This window comes from Hemicordylus capensis, chromosome 1 (genome assembly GCF_027244095.1).
Source record: "Hemicordylus capensis ecotype Gifberg chromosome 1, rHemCap1.1.pri, whole genome shotgun sequence".
Classification (NCBI taxonomy): Eukaryota; Metazoa; Chordata; class Lepidosauria; order Squamata; family Cordylidae; genus Hemicordylus; species Hemicordylus capensis.
The window spans coordinates 226,880,653-226,903,361 of record NC_069657.1 but is presented as its reverse complement, the minus strand read 5'-3'; the positions used below and the strand labels follow the sequence as shown (position 1 = coordinate 226,903,361).

Here is a 22,709-nt window from a genome sequence, read left to right as displayed (position 1 = left end):
GCTGAGAGTAAAAAAACCTAGATTCAAAGTGAACTAGATCTTCATCGTATTCATAATGGGGATGTGAGTGTGAGTGCACTATATCTTGTGAAGTGTGTTTGTGTGTGTATATCAGCAAAGGACCCATTTTGAAATCTTGTCTCTGGGCCCACTCCAACCTTGCTATGCCCCTGCTCCCACGGATTCCTTTCCCTCTGCATTGATGGAGTTTTTGATCCAACATTACCTGTGTGGCTTCCAGCGCTTCCAGGATCCTACAGGCCGAACTGCGGAGCTCCCTTAGACCCTCCGTGGCCACACTCTGTCTCCACTTCTAAAAGGAATCCAGAAAACAAGACAGACCCAACTCTGAAATCTCAGCTACATCCCCGGAATACTGCCCTGATGGTCCCTATCACTGGCCAAAGAGTGAGGAGTACCGCAACCTGAACAGGATTCCACGGAGGGGGAATTTTTGGACCACCTAAAGCTAGAGGGACCCTGCCAGATGCAGCAGTGACGCTCTCTGTAGCATCCTTCTGCTGCTCTTCTTTCCGTGCCCTGGAAGAGTCGTGATGCCCAGCAGTTGGAGGAGGAAGAGGGGCAGGGGGAGCAGAGATCACTACCCAGGAACTGTCTGACTCCCAGCTAGGAAGTCCCCTCAGCTCAAACGGCCCCACTTCACCCGAACCCCTTGCACAAGTGGATCCAGCACTCCCTCCATGGACCAAGGACGCAGCACACCCCGTGGGCTCCTACCCCCCATTTCTCCTCCATAGGGAGCGTAAGACGTACCTGGACAGATTCTGGCCGACACGTCCATTCTCGGCGAGATTCTGGGTTGCGCCGAGGCTCTTGAACCTGCAACAGAAAAGTTCAGGTCAGGTTTTGTACCCAGAGGGCTGAAGATGCATTTCCTCAGAGGGCAGCTGACATCCAGAGCAGCAGCAGAACACTGTTGGAAGGATTCTGCATCCACGCAAAACTGTTGCACTAGCCAGCCACTCTAATTGGTCAGCAAATGATCCAAGCCTGCAGTGGGCTTATCAACATTGCTGAGGCAACATCTACCTTGCTCCGGGCTCTCCCTCCACTTCAATTGTCCTTGCCTGGGGCTGTCCATGGTCCTGATCCTCCTGCAAGATTCTTGCTGACCCTCCAAGATGCCTGAGGCAATGTCCTCACAGCTTAGACAAAGATAGCCCCACTTGACTGAAACCCCGGCACAAGTGGAATGGGTGGCAGATCTCGCACTCCCTCCTTAGCCCGAGGATGCAGGCCCTCCCTGGGGTCCCGACCCCCCCTTCCTCTTACGTAGGGAACGTACGGGAATGACTTGCGTCATACATACGGGTTTTGGTCTCAGCCTGTGATGGGGAGGTTTTCGAATAAAACCTCCCATTCCTGGAGGAAGCTGAGGCTCCGGGACCTGCAACAGAAAGGTTGAGCAAAGGCTCAGTACCCGGAGGTCCAAAAATGCATTTCTTTAGATGGTGGCTGAAATACAGAGTGGCAGGAGAGCGCTGCTGGGAGGAGGCTGCCCAAGTGCAAAACCGTTGCACGAGCCAGCCACCTCAGACGGAGACGGCTCCACTTCACTGGAACCCTTTACACAAGTGGGATGGGAGAAAAATCTAGCACTCCCTCCATATCCCAAGGATTGAGCCCCCACCTCGGGTTCCTGCCCCCATTCTTAGTCCATAGGGAACATAAGGCTTGCATTAAACTTAAGTGGACAGGTCCTGGCTGCTCGCTCTGAATCTCACATTCAATGTGAAACATCACAGCTGCTCTATGAAGCACGGTTTTCTGAACTGCAACAAAAAGGATCAGCAGAGGCTCAGTCCCAGGAGGGCCAGAAACACGTTTGCTCAGAGAGTGGTGGCTTCCATCCAGAGCAGCAGCAGAGCGCTGGTGGAAGGAGGTTGCAGAAGTCTAAAACGGAGGCACTAGCCAGCCACCCTAACTAGCCAGCCAAAGATCCAATCCTGCACTGGGCTTGTCAACATTGCTGAAGCAACGTCTACCCTGCTCTGGTCTCCCCCACCAGCTCAAGGGTCCCTGTCTGGAACTATCCAAGGTCCTGAATTTCCTGCCAGAATCTCTCTCCCCCTTTGAGTAGTGTTCTTCGGCGGCAGGCCCATTTAGCCTAACTGACTGTCCAGTCCTGACTGTGACAACTTGTTCATTGGGCTTGTGTGCAGCTTCGGACAAAGCGGAATACTCTACACAGTCCTCTTGGCTGCATCTGGGGATGAACTTCCCCACGGTACAGTGCTGGCATCTGGACCGGGCTGGGGGTGGGTGGGGATGCTCCCTGAAGGGAAAAAGGACCCCTTTGTTCCCTGCACCATCTTGTTAGGCCTGCAGAGAGTACTGGGAAGTGCAGCCCTCCGCAGAGAGCTCTTCAGAGAGGGCTCCATCTCTCGGAGAGGGCCCTCCCAACACTGAGGAAAGAGTAAAACTGTTCAGAGGTCAGAACCGTGGGAAATGGCGCTCAGGCTGAAGGGTTTCTGCCCAAATGCTCCCAACTTGCAAATGTGTCAAGGTCACTGCTCTGAGGTCTGGATTCCTCCTTGCACTCTTGCCTGCACCCTGACCCCTGAGACTGCTGCAACTCCACCCTGGCCAATGACCCAGCAGGGAAGAGGATCCTCTTGGAACCTTTCCCCCACCCCCTTGCTATAACTATACCAGCGGCCTCCCCATTGGCCACAACTGCCTTTTCCAAAATTGCACCAGCAATACAACTCAACTGCAGTTGCTTTCTGCTAATGCATGGATGAGACCAAGCCGACGAGTATTCCGTGTTGTGTCTTGACCAAACCCCACGGAAAAGGGTGCTCAAAGAAGGGCAACCTTGTTTTCCAAACCCCTTGCTTAAGGGGTTGGGTGGTCTTCCACTCTAGGCTGGACAATGCCATTCAAGATGCTCCTCACCTCCTTCCGAGCAAGCTCCCCCAGATGCTCCAGCTGCCACAGGGGGTCTGGCTTCATACGCTCCTATGGACCAAGGAAAGAAAGACAGCTCTTATTTCCTGGCACCTCAGCCTCGACCATCCCAGTTCCCCTTGGGCCCCTACTCCGTGGGAGAAGCGCTGCTGAGCGTGCAGAAGGCCCCAGGTTCCTAGGAGCTCTCTTGCACCAATCCCCACCAGTAGCATCCCCACAGGCTTGACTGACAGCAGCACTTCTCTCCAGTCGAGAGCTGTAGACCTGCTGCCAGCCCACCACTCCGCTCAAGCCTCACTTCCAGCCCTTGGAATCAGATGGAAAGGAGAGCGAGAGCTGGAGACACTGAGACATAGCCAGCTGCCTTCTACCGAGTCTGACCAGTGGTCCATCTAGCTCCGTATTGCCGACACAGTCTGGCAGTGGCCGCTCTCCAAGCTTCTTTCCCAGCCATAGCCGGAGATGACAGGGATGGAACCCGGGAGCTTCTGCATGCAAAGTAGATGCCCCAGCACTGAACTACGGCCCCATCCCCTTGGGGTCCTCAGCATGGTGATGGCATCACACCCAGATCCCTGGATGGCAGCCAGAGGCCACACCTCAGCATCCTGTGCACAGCTTGAACACCCTGGGAAATATCCTATGGATGCCACCTGCTGAGTGGTCAGAGAGAAATCTCTCTCCCTCTCTCCCAGGACTAGAACCGGAGCTTCTCCCATGAAACGGACTGCCAGGAAATTTAGGACCGACCCAAGGAAGGACCTTTTCACACAGTGCCTCTCAACACCAGTTGCAGGGGAGCAACAGCAGGAGGGGGGCAGCTTCCCAAGACATCTGGTGGGCCTCTGCGGGAAACAGGGTGCTGAACCGGATGGGCCTTGGGCCTGATCCAGCAAGGTTCTTGGATCCCCTAAGCCCATCTCAGATTCCCTCTCACACTGTCTCTTGCAGCAAAGCCAGTAGACCGGCTTCTTTTCCCTTGGACCTGGCCCATTTAGCATTAGCCCCTTCCACTCTTTGCCCATACTCCTTTTGCAAGACCCTGAGGACTTCTCTTCGAGATCAATCCACTTGGCATCCAAAGGAGGAAATGCTGTCCTCATGGCTGACTCTCTTCCCCCTCACTAGGTAGATGCATGTCTGGGTCAGGACAACCATCCCGAGGAAACCCCCCATTCTTAAAGATCTGTCACTGTTTGGGAAACAGGATGCTGGGCTTGCTAGACCTTGCTAGAAAGAGAGGCAGAAGTCACACAGCTCCTCCCTGGGGGCAGCCAGAAAGATGAGGAGAGAGCCTGCAAGCAAGATGGAGAGGAGGGGTGAGGCTGCTAAAGCACACCTTTGCTCGGTGGCCACTCCCTGACTGTCCTTTAGCTCCCGCCCTCCCTTCATCCGCAGGGCCCACTTGGCACCAGGTGACCCTTCCTACCTTCCTCAGCAGGGAACCCCAAATAGGTTTGCAGACATAGGCCACAACCAAGAAGATGGGCCTTTGAATGGCCACAGCCAGTGCCTTGAGGCAGAAGGCCATCTCAGCGTCTGGTCAGTAAGGCTGAAGTTGGCCAACTGTCCTCTGGAGCATCTTTTGCCATGGACGCCGGAATTCCCAGCTCTGTTCTATGGGGGGATGGGCACCGGCCAGGCAGAGACAGCTGGGAGGGGGGAGACGCTGACTGCGGGAGCAGAGACTGTGGACTGGGGTTCTGGAACTAGGGTAGGAAAGCTACCCTGGGAGCCTTGGGGTGCCTGAAGAAGAGGCATCGTGAGGAAGAAAGAGAGACCACTCCATCTCTTATGGGTGTGTGTGTGTGTGTGTGTGTTTGGGTGGGTTTGCATCTGAAACCATTGTGGAGTCTGAGGGCTGAGCCCCATCCTTTTTCACCTTTCAGCAACCTGTCACAGTTTTCAGGCACTTCATATGCTTTCACTGAAATCTGACTAAGGAAATGCATGGCATGGACTGGCTTTGTGTGATCTATATGGGTGCAGAATCCAACCTGTCTTGGCACCGAATTAAGAAAGAGTGCCCCACCTTTGGGGAGGCCCAGAGGACCCACAGGGCTACCTGCTGCCCTCCGGGCACACCACTGCCAGTCAGGGTGGCCAACTGCTTTTCTTAGCCACGCTCCTGTGTCTTTAAGAGCAGCCCTGACACACCATCAATTCAGAATGGTGATGCTTTCCCAGGTTAGGGGACAGGCTGAGGCCGCCACCAAGGAGGTTTCTGCTAAAAAGTCTTGAGAGCTAATGATGACCACACAAAACGCCCCAGTTGGTGCAATTTAATGAGGAGCTGGAAATGGAAAACTGACCCTCTCTGATAAGAAGAGAGATCCGCACACTGAGCCACCGCTGCCTCTATGCAGAAGCCACAGATTGCTTCGCTCTGATTCCATTCCTCCCCTTGGCCTGCTTTTCCCAAAAGAGAAGCTGGCTCTTTCCCCGGGTCCGTTATTCTCTGGCCATCAGAGCACATGCAAGTCAGACCTGCGAGAATCTGCCTCTGCACTTGGGAAGAAGCTGCAAGGTGGCCTTGGTGAGCAGGGCACCTTCTGGCTGTGTTCATTTCCGCCTCACCACAGCCAGCTCTCCTGAGGCCACTTGGCAGAACTGCCCATGCCAGGAAAGCATGGAGGACGTTTCCCTTTGACCCTGAATTAATAGCCGCAAACACCACTTGGCAGAAGCATCTGCTGGCCAGCATGCCACACATCGGAACCACACATTTCGCTCAACTACAGGCTGCCCTGAGTCGTGACCTGTGCCCAGCAGCACTCTCTCTGAGACAGACAAGCAAGGGGCCGGTTCCAGAGCAGAGTTCAGGCCATCTCGTTTGGGCTCAAGCAGGGCCTGGGCCAAATTCCACGGAGATGACTTCAGGGCTTTTCTTTAAAATGGGTGTCCTTAAAGCAGCCCTCCACCCGGGGCCAAAGGACCTCCTCCTTTCCCTGGTAGAAGTCGTGTGCACTTTTCCTCTCAGCATTCAGTGTTGGGGGGCGGGGGGGGGGCAGTGAGAGAAGCAGCCTGAGGTCCTTCGAAGGAGGGAGAGGGAGAGAGTGGCTCTCTGCCTGGCAGGGGAGGCAGGAGAGGGAGGGGAAGCAAAGGCAAAGGCAAAGGCAATCCTGTGCAGGCTTCCTGGGAAGCAAGCCCCCCCACCCCCACTGCTCCCCCTCCCACTTGGCTCATGCCCCCACCTGGCGGTCCCCACCTCTCCTGCCCAGGTCTCCCCCTCCTCCCTCAGGCTTCACCTTCCATGACTCCCAGAGCAGGATTTGGGCTGACATGAGATTCCGGGAGGCCACGGTTTTGAAGCCTGCAGGACTCCCCAAGTTGCCGAACGTCTGCACTAGGCCCCTGGTGGGTCAGCCTTCGAGTTCCATTGCAGGACAGTGGAGAGCTGGTCTTGTGGTAGCAAGCATGACTTGTCCCCATAGCTAAGCAGGGTCTGCCCTGGTTGCATATGAATGGGAGACTTGATGTGTGAGCAGCACTGCAAGAGATTCCCCTCAGGGGATGGAGCCGCTCTGGGAAGAGCAGAAGGTTCCAAGTTCCCTCCCTGGCTTCTCCAAGATAGGGCTGAGAGAGATTCCTGCCTGCAACCTTGGAGTAGCCGCTGCCAGTCTGTGAAGACAATACTGAGTTAGATAGACCAATGGTCCGACTCAGTATATGGCAGTTTCCTATGTTCCTGTGTCCCCACCTCTCTCTTTCTCAACGGACTTGATAAACTGGGAGAGAAAGATCCCCACCATCAGTCAGGCCAACGCTCAGCATTCCAGATCCCCATCGCAAGGGGGGCCATGTCAAGCAAGGGCTCCGTCAGGCTTCCTGGGCTTTGGAGAGCCAGATCACAAACACCTCTCTTGCTCATTTGCCCTGACATTGTGCCGGGGAGGGGAAATCTGGCCCTCCAGCTCTTGCTGAGCGACCATACTGATGTGGATGGGGCTTGTTCCTGGGTCAACGTAACCAGTCAGTCAGACACAAGGATTGGGAATGATTCATTGAGGCTTTATTGCTTCTGCAGATAGCAATAGGTAAGCAGTAGGCTCATGCTCTCAAACTGATTACAGTTTGGTTACAGGTGCACCTACATTTATACAGACAATCTAAATGGTGCTGACGCCCTAGACACAGTATGGTGGTCCAAGTATCTAGTACGCACGCGGATGCCTGATTCATTGTTCATCGGGTGATTACTCCTTAGTTGGCTAGATCCTGTTTTCTAGCCTGGGAACCTTAGCTGTGTTAACAAGTTTCCTCGATACAATTTAGCTGGAGAGAGATAATGACGTTAATCATCAGGAGGCAGTGATGTCCCTGAGCTGGGCTAGGTTACTTGAAGTTAGAATGAGGTCTTCTAGGCAAAAATGGAGTTTCGTTGGTTTTCTAAACACATCCAAAGCTTGTGGCTGGGCCGGATGGGAGTTGTCGCTCAACAAGAGCCGGAGGGCCGGACAATTGGCGCCCCCCTGCACTGTGCACTCTCTGCCTGGGGCTGCAAAGGCCCCTCCCCTTCTGCTGTACTGCACCACCTTGGGAGGCTGGCTGAGCTCTCCGGGAGGAAACAAGAGGGTGCTTCCCACCTTTCCTTCCTCCAAGGGCAAAGCCCCAGGGTTGGCAACGCCTTCCCGTCTACCAAGAGGTGTGTTCAGCCCTGATCCTTGGGAGGGGTCCAGCTCCTCTCTGCATCTCCTGTCTTTCTCTAGTCATCTCCCTGTTTGCTTTCTGGCCCCAGTTCTGGGTGCTTCTTTTAATCTTATTTCCTCCACATCTTCCCACTTCATCTTGCCGTATTGTATCTGGACAGAATTCCAGGATGCGATTCTTCCTGTCCTGTGTTGTGCAGTAACGGCCATTTGATCCAGGCACCAAATAGGTCTTATGATTCCCCATAGTTTCTTGCTTTTATGGGGGCACTGTAGGCTCATGGCATTTTTTATTTTATTTTATTTTATTATTCTATCACACTCCTCCTCCCAGGAGCTTAGAGTGGTGTACAAGCTTACTTTTATCCTCACAACAACCCTGTGCAGTAGGTTAGGCAGAGAGATGCATGACTGGCCTAGAACACCAACCAAACCATTCAAATGAAATGACCAATGCCAAAGAGGATATGTAAGTCTCTCTTCCACCTACAAAACATGTATGAAAGCAATGCTGACCTTGCTGTGATCGAGAACTGTCCTACAGATTATCAAACTTTTAGGAGAATATACAGGTGAAACTCGGAAAATTAGAATATCGTGCAAAAGTCCATTAATTTCAGTAATGCAAATTAAAAGGTGAAACTGATATATGAGACAGACGCATTACATGCAAAGCCAGATAAGTCAAGCCTTAATTTGTTATAATTGTGATGATCATGGCGTACAGCTCATGAAAACCCCAAATCCACAATCTCAGAAAATTAGAATATTACTTGGAACCAAGAAGACAAGGATTGTAGAATAGAACAATATCGGACCTCTGAAAAGTATACAGTGTACTGTGCTTGATTGGCCAGCAAACTCGCCTGACCTGACCCCATAGAGAATCTATGGGGCATTGCCAAGAGAAGGATGAGAGACATGAGACCAAACAATGCAGAAGAGCTGAAGGCCGTTAATGAAGCATCCTGGTCTTCCATAACACCTCAGCAGTGCCACAGGCTGATAGCATCCATGCCACGCCGCATTGAGGCAGTAATTGCTGCAAAAGGGGCCCAAACCAAGTACTGAATACATATGCATGCTTATACTTTTCAGAGGTCCGATAATGTTCTATTCTACAATCCTTGTCTTCTTGGTTCCATGTCATATTCTAATTTTCCGGGATTGTGGATTTGGGGTTTTCATGAGCTGTACGCCATGATCATCACAATTATAACAAATTAAGGCTTGACTTATCTCGCTTTGCATGTAATGCATCTGTCTCATATATCAGTTTCACCTTTTAATTTGCATTACTGAAATTAATGGACTTTTGCACGATATTCTAATTTTCCGAGTTTCACCTGTATATACCTCTTTTCAACAAAAGGTGTCTAAGTGGATTGCACAGAGAATTATAAAAAATAAAGAAGGATCCCAGTCACCAAAGGGCTCACAATCCAAAAAGAAACAGGAGGTAGACACCAGCAGCCGCCACTGGAGGGATGCTGTGCGGGGGATGGATAGGGCCAGTTGCTCTCCGCTGCGATATGCAACAGCTGCGGCCCAACTCACTGTGCATCGCTTGCATCGTGCAATTGCTCTGCAGCCAGAGGGGGCACTGTAGTTTCCTCTGGGCTGGTGGGGCTAGCTAGGAGTTTCTCTTCTCCTTCCTGTTCCTGGGCTCTGTTTCCTGTGTGTGAGTCGGTCGGTTCTATTCTGATCTCCCCAAGTGCCTCTTTGGTTGGTCTCCCAAGGAAAGTGAGCTTAAGCCTTTCTCTGGGGCTTGTTCTGGAAACCAGGCAGACAGCTCACTTTCTTGCTGCTGCAACACTCTCCCCCAGCTCAGGAAGGAGAACCACCCATTGGGAAAGGCCCCTCCCTCTTTCCCATCCTGGTAAAAAGCCGAGGGGGGTGGGAGGAGATGGCCCGTCTCCTGCAGTCAGGTTTCCCCCACTCGCCTTCCTGCGGTCTCCCTGGGGATGACCGTGGCACCGATCCTGCACGCCATTCAGCTGCCTGCTCTTCTGCAGCATGTGGGTGGCACTCCCAGGCCTGGAGTGGCATCCTACATTTCATGGCTGTCAGTTTCAGGGGAGGCCCCCGGGTTCGAGTATGGTGAGAGAGGGAGGGAAATGTCTCTCCGTCCACTCCTTCCACACCATGCATGGAGGATTGAAATGAATGGGCTGAAGAGAGGGATGAATAACTTGTCTCTCTGCTTCCAGTGATGCTCAGTGGTGAACCTCATGATGTCATAATGTAGCCTGTAGCCTGTCTGGTGTCACAGTGGAGGGTGGGATTTGTAGGCAAAGCTAATCCCTGGCAACTCCCTTGTGGCGGTAGCTGGAATTCCACCATGATGATAGAAAAGCTAGCAATCTGGAGATTAGGTTTCCCCATTTCTCACCTTCCCTGAAAGACTGATGTGTTATTGGTCAATGCAGTTTTGATCCTTCAGTTACAGATCAGACATTGAACCGTTCAGGCTCGGAAATGAGAGAAGTGGCCAAGCCTGGACCCAAGGGCTCATCGGCCTCAACGTAGGAAAGAGGGCCCATTCAAAATCTTGGCCAGCTTCAGGAAGCTGGTGAGTCAATCAGAAGCAAACCCCACTGAGAACTAAGCGCGCTGGGGCAACCTTTCCCTGCACTCATCCTCTTTGCTGAAGCCTGTGGGCTTTCTCATGCATGCCCAGGGGGTCTTGGCCTGTGTGCTGTTGGAATTGGGGGTGGGCAGGTGGACATTGGACCGTCCCCTTTACTGCTACGTGGCCGCCCCCATCTCCCACCCTCCACCCTTTGAGCAGCCCCTGCCTGCCTCCACTGTCTCCGCCCCTCGCCATCACTGCAGCCTCCCCTCGCGCTCCCCGGGATCATGCAGGAAGCTCTGCCCCTCCAGCACTGGTCTGCCCATACTGGTAGCAGCAGCTTCTCCTTTTCCAGGGCAAGGTGGCCACCCCCATCTCCCACCGGGGCCAGGAAAACCCATGGCTCCGTCACGGATGGCGTGTCTTCTCTGCAGAAGGGGCCAGGGTCCATCCCGGGCATCTTCCATGAAAGGGTTTCAGGAAGCAGGCCCCAGAAGGACTTGGCTTGGCCTGAGAGCCACTGCCAGACAGAGCAGTCAGTGCTGTGCTTGCGGGACCAATGGCCAGCAGAAAGATCACCCATGCCTTGGGAGAGGCACTTCTGGGAGTGAACTCAGACAGGTGTTCATATCCCAGAGGAGGAAGTTGTCTTCTTATGGGGCTTGTCCAAGCAGTGGTAAACTTCAGGATCTAGAGAGGAACCTAGGAAGCTGCCTCATCCCGATTCATCCGTCAAGCTGCTCGGACGGGCAGTGGCTCTCCAAGGTTGCAGGCAGGAGTCTCTCCGAGCCCTGGGTGGAGGAGATGCTGCCACCATTTATTTTCTATAGATATTATTTTGTTTTTAAAAATTTGCTTTAAACCACCATGAATACCTCCCCACCCTTTTCCAGAATGTTCTAGTATTATAAATCAAAAGGAGTCATTCTGGTGCTATTTATTTATGTATGTATTTATCTATCATATTTCTATACTGCCTGAAATGTACATCTCTAGGTGGTGTACAAAATTCAACACAATATTTAAAAATCAGCACAGGTGAAAATACACAAAACAATCAAAGCAGTAACATAAAACAGAAATAAAAGCAGTAGCATAAAACAATTATGAAAACAAATTATTAAAAGAATTGTATGTACATTTCATGTACTCCTCTCCAAATGTGCATGGTGACCCTGAAATCCTTAATCCCTACTACCAGTTCCCAGTACCTATTCTGGGAAGCAGAGTTTCAGGGAGGTCCCAGGTTCGATCCCTGGAAATGGGCAGAATCCTGTCCAGTCTTGCACAGGGATCCAAGAGGGCGTATGTGCCATTTGGAAGGCAGGACAGAGTTGCATGAGGGGGCATCAGAAGAGGAAGGGGAAGCTCCCAATCCGAAGATGAGGGCAGAGGCGTCTCTTCAGGCAGTTAAGGGGGATCTTGACCCACCCCCACATTTTCCCTTCACACAGCCCTGGACTCAATGGGACACAGCAGGAGCCAGCAATAAGGAAAGAAAGAAGTGTTTGTGTGGGGGGGGGCTTGTCTAAAACAGAGGGGAGCCTTGGCCTGGGGGTTGTTGGAATTGGGGGTGGGCAGGCACAGATTGGTGTCCCCCCGTCTGTCCTCTCCCAGTCCCAGCTGCAAAGCACCATGTCTACCTCGTGAGCAGCCCCTGCCCCCACTGTCTCTGCCCCTCGCCATCACTGCAGCCTCCCCCTGCACTACCAATGATGTGGCAAGCACTTCCGCTCCAGTAATGGTGAGCCTCGACTAGCAGCAGCGACTCCTTTCCCATGGGGCCATCCCCAAGCATCCGATGGACACCAGGCTGGAAACTGAGGCTGCTGCTTAGCGTCGTCTCCCATCCACTCTCTTCGTCAAGCCATGTGGGCCCTCGAAGGTAGACCTCAGAAGGGCCTTGGCGCTCGGGAAAGTGGGGAGGGGTTGGCGCCCCCCCCGGTTGTTCTGGAGTCCAGAACACAGAAGGAGCCCTCGGCATGCCTGTCTTCTTCTTCCTTAATCCAGGGGAATCTGCGGAGGCCAGTTCTGCCGCCGCCACCCAGACTGGGACCAGCAGCACCACCCCACTACAGCTTCTGCCTCCAGTGACAGCTCCAGCCCCGCCCGGCACAGTGGACGCAGCCATTAGCACCTACGATGTGGTAAGCACCCAACCTCCAGCGCTGTTTCACCTAGACTGGAAGTAGAGCCTCTTCTCCCCCCCGCCCCGTCCCACAAAGGACCCTTGCAGGCTTTGAATGTGGCCTATGGGGAGGGGAAAGAGAACGCTCCGCCCCTTGTGCTACTTGCAGGCTTCACAAGGAGGGTGGGCAGAGAAACCCTTCTGCAGAAGCAGTTGCGGAGGCTCAAAGATATTGAAATCCAGCCTAGAAAAGCCCATTGCTAGAGGCAGCAACGCAGGCAAGATACTGATGTGTTTTAGAAAACCAAAGTAACTCCATTTTACTTAGAATACCTCACTCTAACTTAAAGTAAACCCAGCCCAGCTCAGGCCAGCTCAAGGACACGGCCTCACATGATTATCTCTCTCCACTTAATTGTATCTAAAGAAACTTGGTTCTCACCGTTCTTTGCTGACAGTTAAAGAAAACAGGATGTAACCAAATAAGGGGTGATCACCAGATGAACAATGAATCTTTCGCATGCGTACTAGATACTTAGTCCACCATTTTGTTGCCAAGTATACTATGTCTAGGGTGTCAACATCATTCAGATTGTCTGCATAAATGTAAGATGCACCTATAACCAATTTGTATTTCAATGCAGAGCAATAGCCATTGATTTACCTTGCTGGCTGCAGCAGCAAATAAAATTGCCTCTAATTGATCCCCACTGAGTCTGTTTGATTGGCTAAAAGGCGGACCCAGGGACGAATCGGTATTCACATCAATTTGGTGCCGTGACAGTCGGATGTGACTCTGGGTGGACAGTCTGACCCGTCACGGGACAGTGAGATCCAGCGCGCCCCACAGCTTTTGTCTGTGGAGGATTCTCATGGGCCTGGGATGCACCAGTCGTCACAACGCGCCACATCTGGGAATCGAGGCAAGAGTGAATGAAAGTGTGAACAGAGAGAGTGAGTGAGTAAGAGAGTGAAATCCAAAGACGTCTTTTGGTTCTCCTCAGCTGAAGAGGGGCAAGGGGGGGGGGAAGCCCAGGGAGGGGCAATTTTCAGCCCGAGAAAAGGGGGGAAATCCTACAGCCGAAGAAGGGCTGCCCACGCAGGGGCAAATTAAGCCAAAATCCCGAGGGGGGGGGCAATTTAAGCCAAAAAGTCCAAGCAGGGGCGGTTTAATCTTTTAGCTCGAGAAGGGGGAAAGAGAGAGAGAGAGAAGAAAAACAAACAAACAAAAAACAACAACCCCACAGCCGAAGTAGGGCTGCCTGGGAAGGAAATAAACAGCCTAAGCCCGAGCAATTCAAAGGGGGGGCTATGGGTAGCAGAAATAGCAAGTACACAAAATCTGAACGGATTTCATGTACACCTTTGGAGTGTGTGTTGAAAAATTGGGTGATTATCATGGGAGCAAAGAGTGCTCTTAGAAAACATGTTTTGAAATGCCTTCGTATGAAAGTTTGGCCACTATGAACTCGAGTCAGAGGCCTCCTGACTCCAAAAATAACATCCTTTTGCACTTGCCTCTGTTTTAGAAGTGTTAAGGAAGGAAGAATGATTGTCTTTGGCAAAAATCATTTCTCTCTCTGTGTTCTGTTTCCAAGTTGCTTCCAAGCTTTGCCCGTGTGTTGCAAACAGTCTGCAAACAGTCTCTGCCACTGTCCTGTTGTAACCAAGCCAAAAGATAACACTGTTCTAGCTGCAAAAGTTTCTCTGAACAAAAGGCTGCTTTTGTTCTCTTTTTCTTCTTTTCTATCTCTCTTCAACTACTTCAGTTGGAAAAGAGGAAAGAAAATGGAGTTTTGAAGGAATGCATATGGGAATTGCAGACAAAAGGGGGGAAAAAACCTAGAAGGAAATACGTAAAAGGATTTTGGTTGGAGGTTGTTAACAACAACAAAAAGAAAAATGCTTGAAAAGCACCAGTAAGTTATAAGATTGTGATGTGGAAAGGTAATATAGAATTACAGGTTGTTTTTATGGATGGCTGTGATAAATTTGTTCTATTTAAGCTACTTTCTTAACTGAGTTTATGGCTAACAGATTGAAAATGTTATAAAATTCCTTGTGACTCATATGGAGTTTTCTTTGTTTAGTCCTTTGTTCTGTGAAATACACAAGACAATCCTCTGTGTGTGTGTGTGTGTGTGTGTGTGTATGTGTGTCTGTGCATGTTTCTGAGAGGGAGCCCAAAGCTCTGGTTCTGTATAGGAATTCAACCCACATCAATTTTATAGCTCATCTCTGTGAAGATGAGGTTTCTGTTGTATTTATTCTGTTTATTCTGTTGTATTTGTGAATGTATTTATACTAGTGTCATGTTTGTGTTTTTTTCCTTTCTGTAAACTGTTCCAGACCAAACTTGCTCTGACATTGAATTCCAAAATTGACAGTTATTATATTAATTGAACATAAAATTGGTCATGGCCTGAGCAACACAGGGAACTTTCAGCGGTCAGCTGGCCAACTGAGGGCTGAATCTTCCCACCTCTGCAAAAGTGCTGCTTATGGCTAAATGCATTAGGCATGAGAGCAAGCTCTATTTCATTCATTCTTATATCAAGTTAATTGTGATATTTCTGCCACTACCGAGTATCATAAGCCTTTAGATGTTATGTTTACTGATTTCCTTGAGATGGTCTCTTACCATTTTCCGTGAGCTCAAAACTCTAAACCGGAAGTTTCCCTTTCAAATTCTTGCTCACAACTGAGCTGATCCCTGATGAACAAGGATAACTCCGCCCATTTCCAGATGGGAGGGGGAAAGAGGTTCTCTGTAAAGCAGTTTGTGTTCCAGCCAGATTAATTGTGGGTGAGAAGGAAAAATGGATTTTAAGATAAATGAGTCTAATTGTATTACTGTCATGTTTTTGCAAAATCTATGCAATATTCCTGCTAGCTGAATTTGATGTAAACTGAGAACTAATGATCAAATGGTCTAAGGTTCAAAAAAATTTTTTAAATTTGTCTCACCACCAGCCCTGCTTTGCCTTCACAGCAGCTGAATCTTAAAATTCCAGACATGAGATTTGATGAAAGGAATTTTGTTTTGCCAATCCTGCAAGTGGCAAGGAGTTCCAAAGCACCGGTTTGCAATTCACCTTGGAAATTTCCCAGCTAAAAGGGATTAGTCTGGGGCAGTAGATGGCTGACTCCCTCACACATGACTGAATATCATGTGACTTTGGTGGGGAATTCTGGGGTTTCCATGGCTATTCTTAATCCAGCTACTTTACTTCCTTTTGAGACTACAGAAGACCAAGAACATGATTGCTTGCAAGCTGTGGACTGCATCTATGCCAAGCCGTCCTGATCTTAAAGATCAACCTCTCCAAAATGCAGACATTGATTTGTACACAGATGGAGGCAGCTTCATGTAAGATGGACAACGTAAGCTGGCTATGGAGAAGTGACTGACCATGCTCTTTCTCCAGGTATCTCAGTCAGCACAGCTTGCAGAGCTCATCACCTTCAAGGTAATTTTTACACAACTCATGGGGCCACTTGGAAAGAAAGAAGATTTTTAACAGTGGGAAACAAGGAAGTAAAATATGGGACACAGATATCAGAACTCTAGAATGCTGTTACACTACTAGAAGAGGTTGCAGTCATCCATAGCAGAGGTCACCAGAGGGAAATGACCCAGTGACAAAGGGTAATGGGATGGCAGATGCTGCAGTTAAAACCGCTGCTCCTTCCATTCCTGTTTCCAAGCAACTTTGATTCTTGTGCTAACTATCTTGGCACAACCCCCCCCCCCCCCACACACACACATATTCAGAAAAAGGACATTGACTTTGCACCACAGCAGGGGGCGCATTTAGAAGAGGATGGCTGGTAAAGAACAGCAGATGGATGTGGAATTCTTGCAGAACCAATCCTTTGGTTTTTCCTAGTCAATACAAAGACACTTTTGTGCCTCTTGGATGTACCCTTTTGCAGAACATGTGGCAACCGCCTGTGTAATTTGTGTAGTAAACAATCCTACTTTACCAAGGTATAGTAGTATGTCACTGGACATACCAAGTCAGGTAATGCCCAAGCTGTGGGTAAACAGAGGGCAGGGATTGACTGTGGGCTATCTTTTTCCTTGTCTTGAGAGGTTGTTTTTGCTTTACAGAAATGTCAAACCCAAACTTGAATCCATCAGTGACTGGTTAATTATGAGGCTAAAGATGGAGAACGGGGACACCACAACTATCTACACGTTACTGACGATGAAGTCAGCTATACTGGATGGAGATTGATTGCCCTGACAAAGGACTGTAAGTATGATTGTCAGCCAGCGTGGTGCAGTGGTTAGAGTGCTGGAACAGGACCGGGAAAACCCAAGTCCAAATCCTCATTCAGCCAAGACACTTGCTGGGCGACACAGAGCCTACAACTCAAATGATTTGGCCTGCCTCACAGGGTTGTTGTAAAGAGGAAGAACAGGATGCAGAAGAGAATGTGAGATGCCACATGGAAACTGGACTTTGTTAGCAGTGACTGTGATTGACCTGAAAGGCTTTAATGCCTCCTCTAAACCCCAAACTCACAAGGGAGGTGAAAAATGTGAATGCCTTTTTCTTTTTGACTTTATTGCCTTGCTTTTGCCCAGGATTGCTGTTTTGTTCTCGTGATCAGAAACCAGCCTACAACACAAGCCAGCCAGCCTCCAAGAAGCACCGGCTCCCACACACAGCCTCACGCCTGGCCACCAAGCCTCAAATGAAGACATCATCCCCTGTTCTGATCTTCAGGGAAAGGGGGGCCCAAGGCAAACAGGGAAACAAAAATATAAATTGGGGGGGGGGGGAATTGCCAAAAGACCAAATTGAATTAGCCTCAGGTTTTGTCCATCCTTTGTATTATTTGCCTTGAAAACTTGACTATTCCTTTTGTGCTAATGGTTGGCACCCAGAGACTTAGTCTCAGGATGCTGTCCCTACATGGGGGGGGGGGGAGGGAATTGGCAACTCACTTGCCTGTCTTTCTCTCAAGTAAACAGGTTTGCAACCAACAGTGCCTTGAATTGTCTTTCCAAGAAGGATTGGTCCTCCCCAGATGGAAGGAATACCTGGATCCATCGCCAGAATGTGATCCCAAGGGAGTCTCCGTCAACAGTGACCCAGGAAAACTAACCAGCAGCAGCAGCTACCCGGGGGCAGTCCCTATCTGCATTTCCAACCCAACCCAATGGTGACAGAACGTCCATCTACTACCCTGTCCTGTGTTCGAGGAAGAAGGCCTAATGCACAGTTCATCTTCCTGCTCCTAAGTGCTGTAGGAGAGGAATAGACAACAAACAAGCAAGCCAATTTGTTCACTTTTCTCTGGAGTCATACATGCAACAGCACTTCCCCAAGCTGTAAAGCCCTGGAACCATCCTACCTGGGTAAGATACCTTGCCAAAGACACTATTTCAAATTCTGCCAAAGACACGATTTCAGATTGCCTACAAGGGGAGGGAGTCAAGGTTCCCACACACATGAACATTTGAGCTTGTCTGTGGACACTAGCCAAACAAGCCAAAACAACACGGATCAGGATAGCCTAAATCCTGCAACGTTTTACAAGAGCATTTGGTTCTCAACTGAAGGACTAAAATATATTTTTCCTTACCAAGGACTTTTAGATTTTGAATTCTAAAGCTCTCCATGGCTTCCTTTTGGGCCATGACAGACTTTAGAGGACACTAAGGGGGGTGGGAGTTGATGATTTGCACCACTTTCTTATATTACTTTCTTGTAGTGACTATGTGCTATCATTATGTTGAAAACCTAGCTATCTCCTGTGCTGTAAGATCATGGGCCTCACATGCTTGCTCTCCAGTCATTTCCTTATTTGTTTCACTTATATATTGTGCCAATCATCTCATTGTTTCAACCAGAGCATTTACCTGCAAGTCTGCACCTATCCCCAAGTTACTGATCCCTTTGTGATCTAAGACATTAAGCTGGCCCAAGCTTTACCTGCAATTTTATAGACACTTGTATTAATCAGTGTGATTATACATGACTTGTCATCGCTATCGCTTTCCACAAACTGATAATCCATTAATCACCAGAAGCACCTGGTTCCACAATGCAAGACTGTTATTGATACTTTATTTGGGATAAAGATGGTTTAAAATCATCTTGCTTGCTAGAAGTTGTATAATCTTTATATGTACACTTTGCTGCTATGTGTAAAACTTTTTATCTATATCAAATCATGCCAGATATGGGTCGTTAAGGATGTGTGTGTGATGTATAGAATTATATAATTATGTTTGTAGCTCTAGAATATTGTATGCAATGTGCCTGCCATAGCACATACCATTTCTGTAAAAACTATGCTTAATGCATCACAAATGTTTAAGGCATCCCAAAACCACATGTGTCCCAAACCCTTTAGCCACACGAAACACAGAGTTCCATCTAAGAGTTTGTGTTAAAAAGGAGCTATTATTAATATTTCCAAACAGTTAGAACTTTCATCTAACTAATATGGAGAGCCTATGGATTTATAGGCACAGAAGATAATTCTAGTTATAGCATGTATTTTCTTTGTATTGATAATCAACATGTTGCTGCTTATAATGCATTCCAGCTTTAATCCAAATGTTTATGAGAACCTTTAAACCTTGCCACAATGTAAGACCCATACATATAGCTGTACCTTTACAAACCTTAATTAAGGCATCCTGAAGATTCAGGATGATGCAGTGTTTAAGGGGGGAATTGATGAGTTTTAGAAAACCAAAGTAACTCCATTTCACTTAGAATACCTCACTCTAACTTAAAGTAACCCCAGCCCAGCTCAGGCCAGCCCAAGGACACAGCCTCACATGATTATCTCTCTCCACTAAATTGTATCTAAAGAAACTTGGTTCTCACCGTTCTTTGCTGACAGTTAAAGAAAACAGGATGTAACCAATTAAGGGGTGATCACCAGATGAACAATGAATCTTTCGCATGCGTACTAGATACTTAGTCCACCATTTTGTTGCCAAGTATACTATGTCTAGGGTGTCAACATCATTCAGATTGTCTGCATAAATGTAAGATGCACCTATAACCAATTTGTATTTCAATGCAGAGCAATAGCCATTGATTTACCTTGCTGGCTGCAGCAGCAAATAAAATTGCCTCTAATTGATCCCCACTGAGTCTGTTTGATTGGCTAAAAGGCGGACCCAGGGACGAATCGGTATTCACATCAATACCATGAGGGCAACCACCGCAGATTCCAGTTCAGCATTCTCCATAACAAGCAAATCGACAATCAAATCAAGCCCTCTGGACCTACAGCTGCTTTAAATACTGTGAACAGATTGCAGCAGAAGGTATTTTTCACAGCGCTTAGGTCAAACGCATCTCCGTTATAGCAACAGCATATCAACACAAGTAGGAATAGACGTAAACAAACAAACAGTCGGTTTGCACAAGTAAAGACTTGGATATATAAGAAGAAGAACTATATGTAACAATATATCCCGGGCATGAGCATGGCTTGAGAAATGAAGAAGGTTTCACATCAATCCTAGACTTGGGACAAACTCAGTTTCTCACTCTTTTTGCTTGACAGCCACAAAGACCACCTTGGAGGGCATTGATCGACCACCTCCTCAGGCTGATCCTTTCTGTGCAAGTAAAGCAGGTTTCGTTCTGGAAAGACTTGTGTGCTTGCCCAGGCTCAAAGGTATTGAAATCCAGCCCAGAATACCTGTTGCCAGTGGTAGAAACACAGACCAGTTACCATTACGGCAACCACCACCCATTACAGTTCAGGATTCTCCGTCATAACCAAACAGACCATCCAATACTGCAACAACTCTGTATCAGCTGAACAAAGTGCATTTCTGCCCTAGTCAACCTTGATTAAGAAGCAGAAGGGAAAACCCTCCTGCAGAAGCAAATCCTCTCTGGAGCTTCTGCTGCTTGAGATCTTGGGAGCAGATCACAGCTGGAGGAGTTTCCACAATGCTTAGTCCAAATGCAGTTGCACTGTAGCAACAGAGCAATACAAGTAGGAATAGAAAATAACAAACTAATCAAGCAAATAACTGCGGCCAGCTTTTCCTCAGTCTGACCCTGCAAAGGAGAGAGGAGGAAAGGAATAAGTCCCTGCGGCTGGCCAGGGCTTGTTTTGAAATAATGACATGGGAAGACCAGGCTTCTGATTGGCCACACGATTGAACGCCAGGTGGACCAAGACTGTGTCTGTCGAAATGCGTCTGGCCCAAGACACTGGATTGTCACAGCATCTCCTTCCGCTGCGCCACATCACAGGAGCCCAATCTACATGTGCTACAGAACACTTCATTCCTTTGATATAGACAGTTGTCAACCCCTTTGAAGTGCAGGACTCCCGTGTCGCAGGGGCATCCCCTCTCAGTGGTGGGGGCCTTTCTGTCTCTGCCTTCTGATACAGCTGAGGGGAGGGCATGGCATGCAGCAAGGAACTGAAGAACACGGCCTCAGGCAGGTCAGGACCTTGCAGATCTCCGGGCAGGGACATCAGAGCAGGAGTGGTGTTGCTCCAGCCATGTTGACAAGCCCAATGCAGGCTTTGATCTCCCACCGGCTAGTTAGGGTGGTTGTGCAGCAACCTTCCAGGAAGGCTTTGCTGATGCTCGGCATGTCAGCCACCGTCTGGGGAAACGCATGTTGCGTCCTCTGGGTGCCGAGCCTGTTCTGAATCTTTCTGTCTCAGGTACGAAAGCACTGCGTGTCCGGGTAGACTATCACAGTTTACGTAAGCGTCCCTCTAAAAAAACTGAACATCGGATGCCAGGACCTGTTTACGTAAGTTTTATGCAAGCTTCACATTCCCTCCAGCAGAAGAATGGGGGTCAGAACCCATGGGGGGTGGGCCGCATCCTTGGGCTATGGAGGGATGGAAGATCTTTCTCACATTCCCTTTGTGCAAGGGGTCCCACTGATGTGGGGCTGTCAGTTACTGAGGTTTGGGTACTTCCTAACTCTGAGTCAGGGATAGGAGGACAGTGACTTGGAAACTATTCCTCCTCCTCCCCCCCCCACTTCTGGGCATCACAGCTGTGCCAGGGCACAGCAAGGAAAGCAACAGAAGGATGCTGTGGAGAGAGCCATTGACACATCTGGCACTGTCCATCTTGCATCAGTTTGTTACCTGGGAGAACCCCAGTTACCACAAACCAGACGAACAAGGATGATTGAAGGAAGCAATAGTCATCATTTATTGAACCAAAACCAGCGCTGGTGGCTTTTCCTGGCGCCTCGCGGCCTACCAGGAAAAAACGCGCCAAATACCCAGTGCCTTGGGATTTTATACCTTGGCATTGTTAAACAGCTGGGCATCACCATTCAGCCCGAGGGACCAATTAGTTTATTACATTTACACATGTGTTTGCCTTGAGGCTGGACTTTGCCTTAAGTTTTGGTTCCTCAGCAGACAGATAAGCAAATTAAGAGAAGATACATCTACATTCCAAGAAACAGAACAGTTACAGTCTGAAATAAGCCTATCATTCGACACCTATGCTAATGCAGTTTGCAACATCCGTACCCACTTCCCCCACCCTGTCTGTCCTTGGTAGATAAGAGACTCAACAGTTTCAACAGTAGAGAACAATAAGGAATTTTCCATTCCACAAGTTGGTCCGAATAGACCCCCTCAGTGGAAAACTTTCCAGGGTGAAGTACTCCTCAGTCTTAGGACAGCGATGGGGTCCATCCGTGCAGAGCATGACAGATAGGGTGATCGAATATTCACCCATGCATTTAATAGATGGGATAAGATAATTCTCCAGAATGTTCTCTTCAGCTCTAATCAATGCATTGGTCAGTATTCTTTTCTAAGTCGGCACTTGTGATCCTTTCAGGGCAGCCTTTCAAAATCGTGATCAAACGGGCCGGCTGGTGGGGTAGTGTATGCAGGCACTGTGAATTAAGGGTGCACCTTGAAGTATAGCTCAGCCCCCAGATGCTGCTGCAGGCCTGTGTTAAGGGCCCTATTCAAGAAGCCAACACTTGTGTGCTCCTTGTGAAGTTTCAATGGATAACACACCACAGAGCTGTCCTCATGGCTATTAGTTGGTGGGACAAGCTCCCAGCCTCTTTCAGGAGCTCTGCACCCTCCCAAGCGCCAATCACATACCAGTCAAAAACCTCATCAGAGAAGAGGGAAAGGAATGCATGGGAGGCGTGTGCAGACTCTGACAGTGTCATCCTACTTTCCCGGAGCATAAGAGCAAAGTTGGAGGAAATGCCTTCAGAGTATCAGGAGGGATCCAGACCTCAGAGCAGTGACCTTGACTCTGTTCCAAGCAGGGGCCATTGGGGCAGAAACCCTTCAGCCTGAGAGCCATTCCCCACTGTGCTGACCTTGGCATGGCCCTGCTCTTTTCTCAGTGCCGGCAGGGCCCTTTCAGAGAGAAGGAGCCCTCTCGGAAGAGCTCTCTGGGAAGGCTGAAGTTCCAGCATGCCTG

The 22,709-nt window shown here is 49.3% G+C and overlaps 1 long non-coding RNA gene across 1 annotated transcript in view; it reads right to left on the bottom strand.

Annotated features, from left to right (window-relative positions):
* Window positions 1-2,917: 2,917 nt before the first annotated feature.
* LOC128340369 (uncharacterized) overlaps window positions 2,918-22,709 on the bottom strand; it is a 33,126-nt gene continuing 13,334 nt past the window's right edge. The window contains exon 3 of the long non-coding RNA XR_008313652.1: window positions 2,918-2,982. This is a non-coding gene — a long non-coding RNA (uncharacterized LOC128340369). The remainder of the gene's footprint in view (window positions 2,983-22,709) is intronic.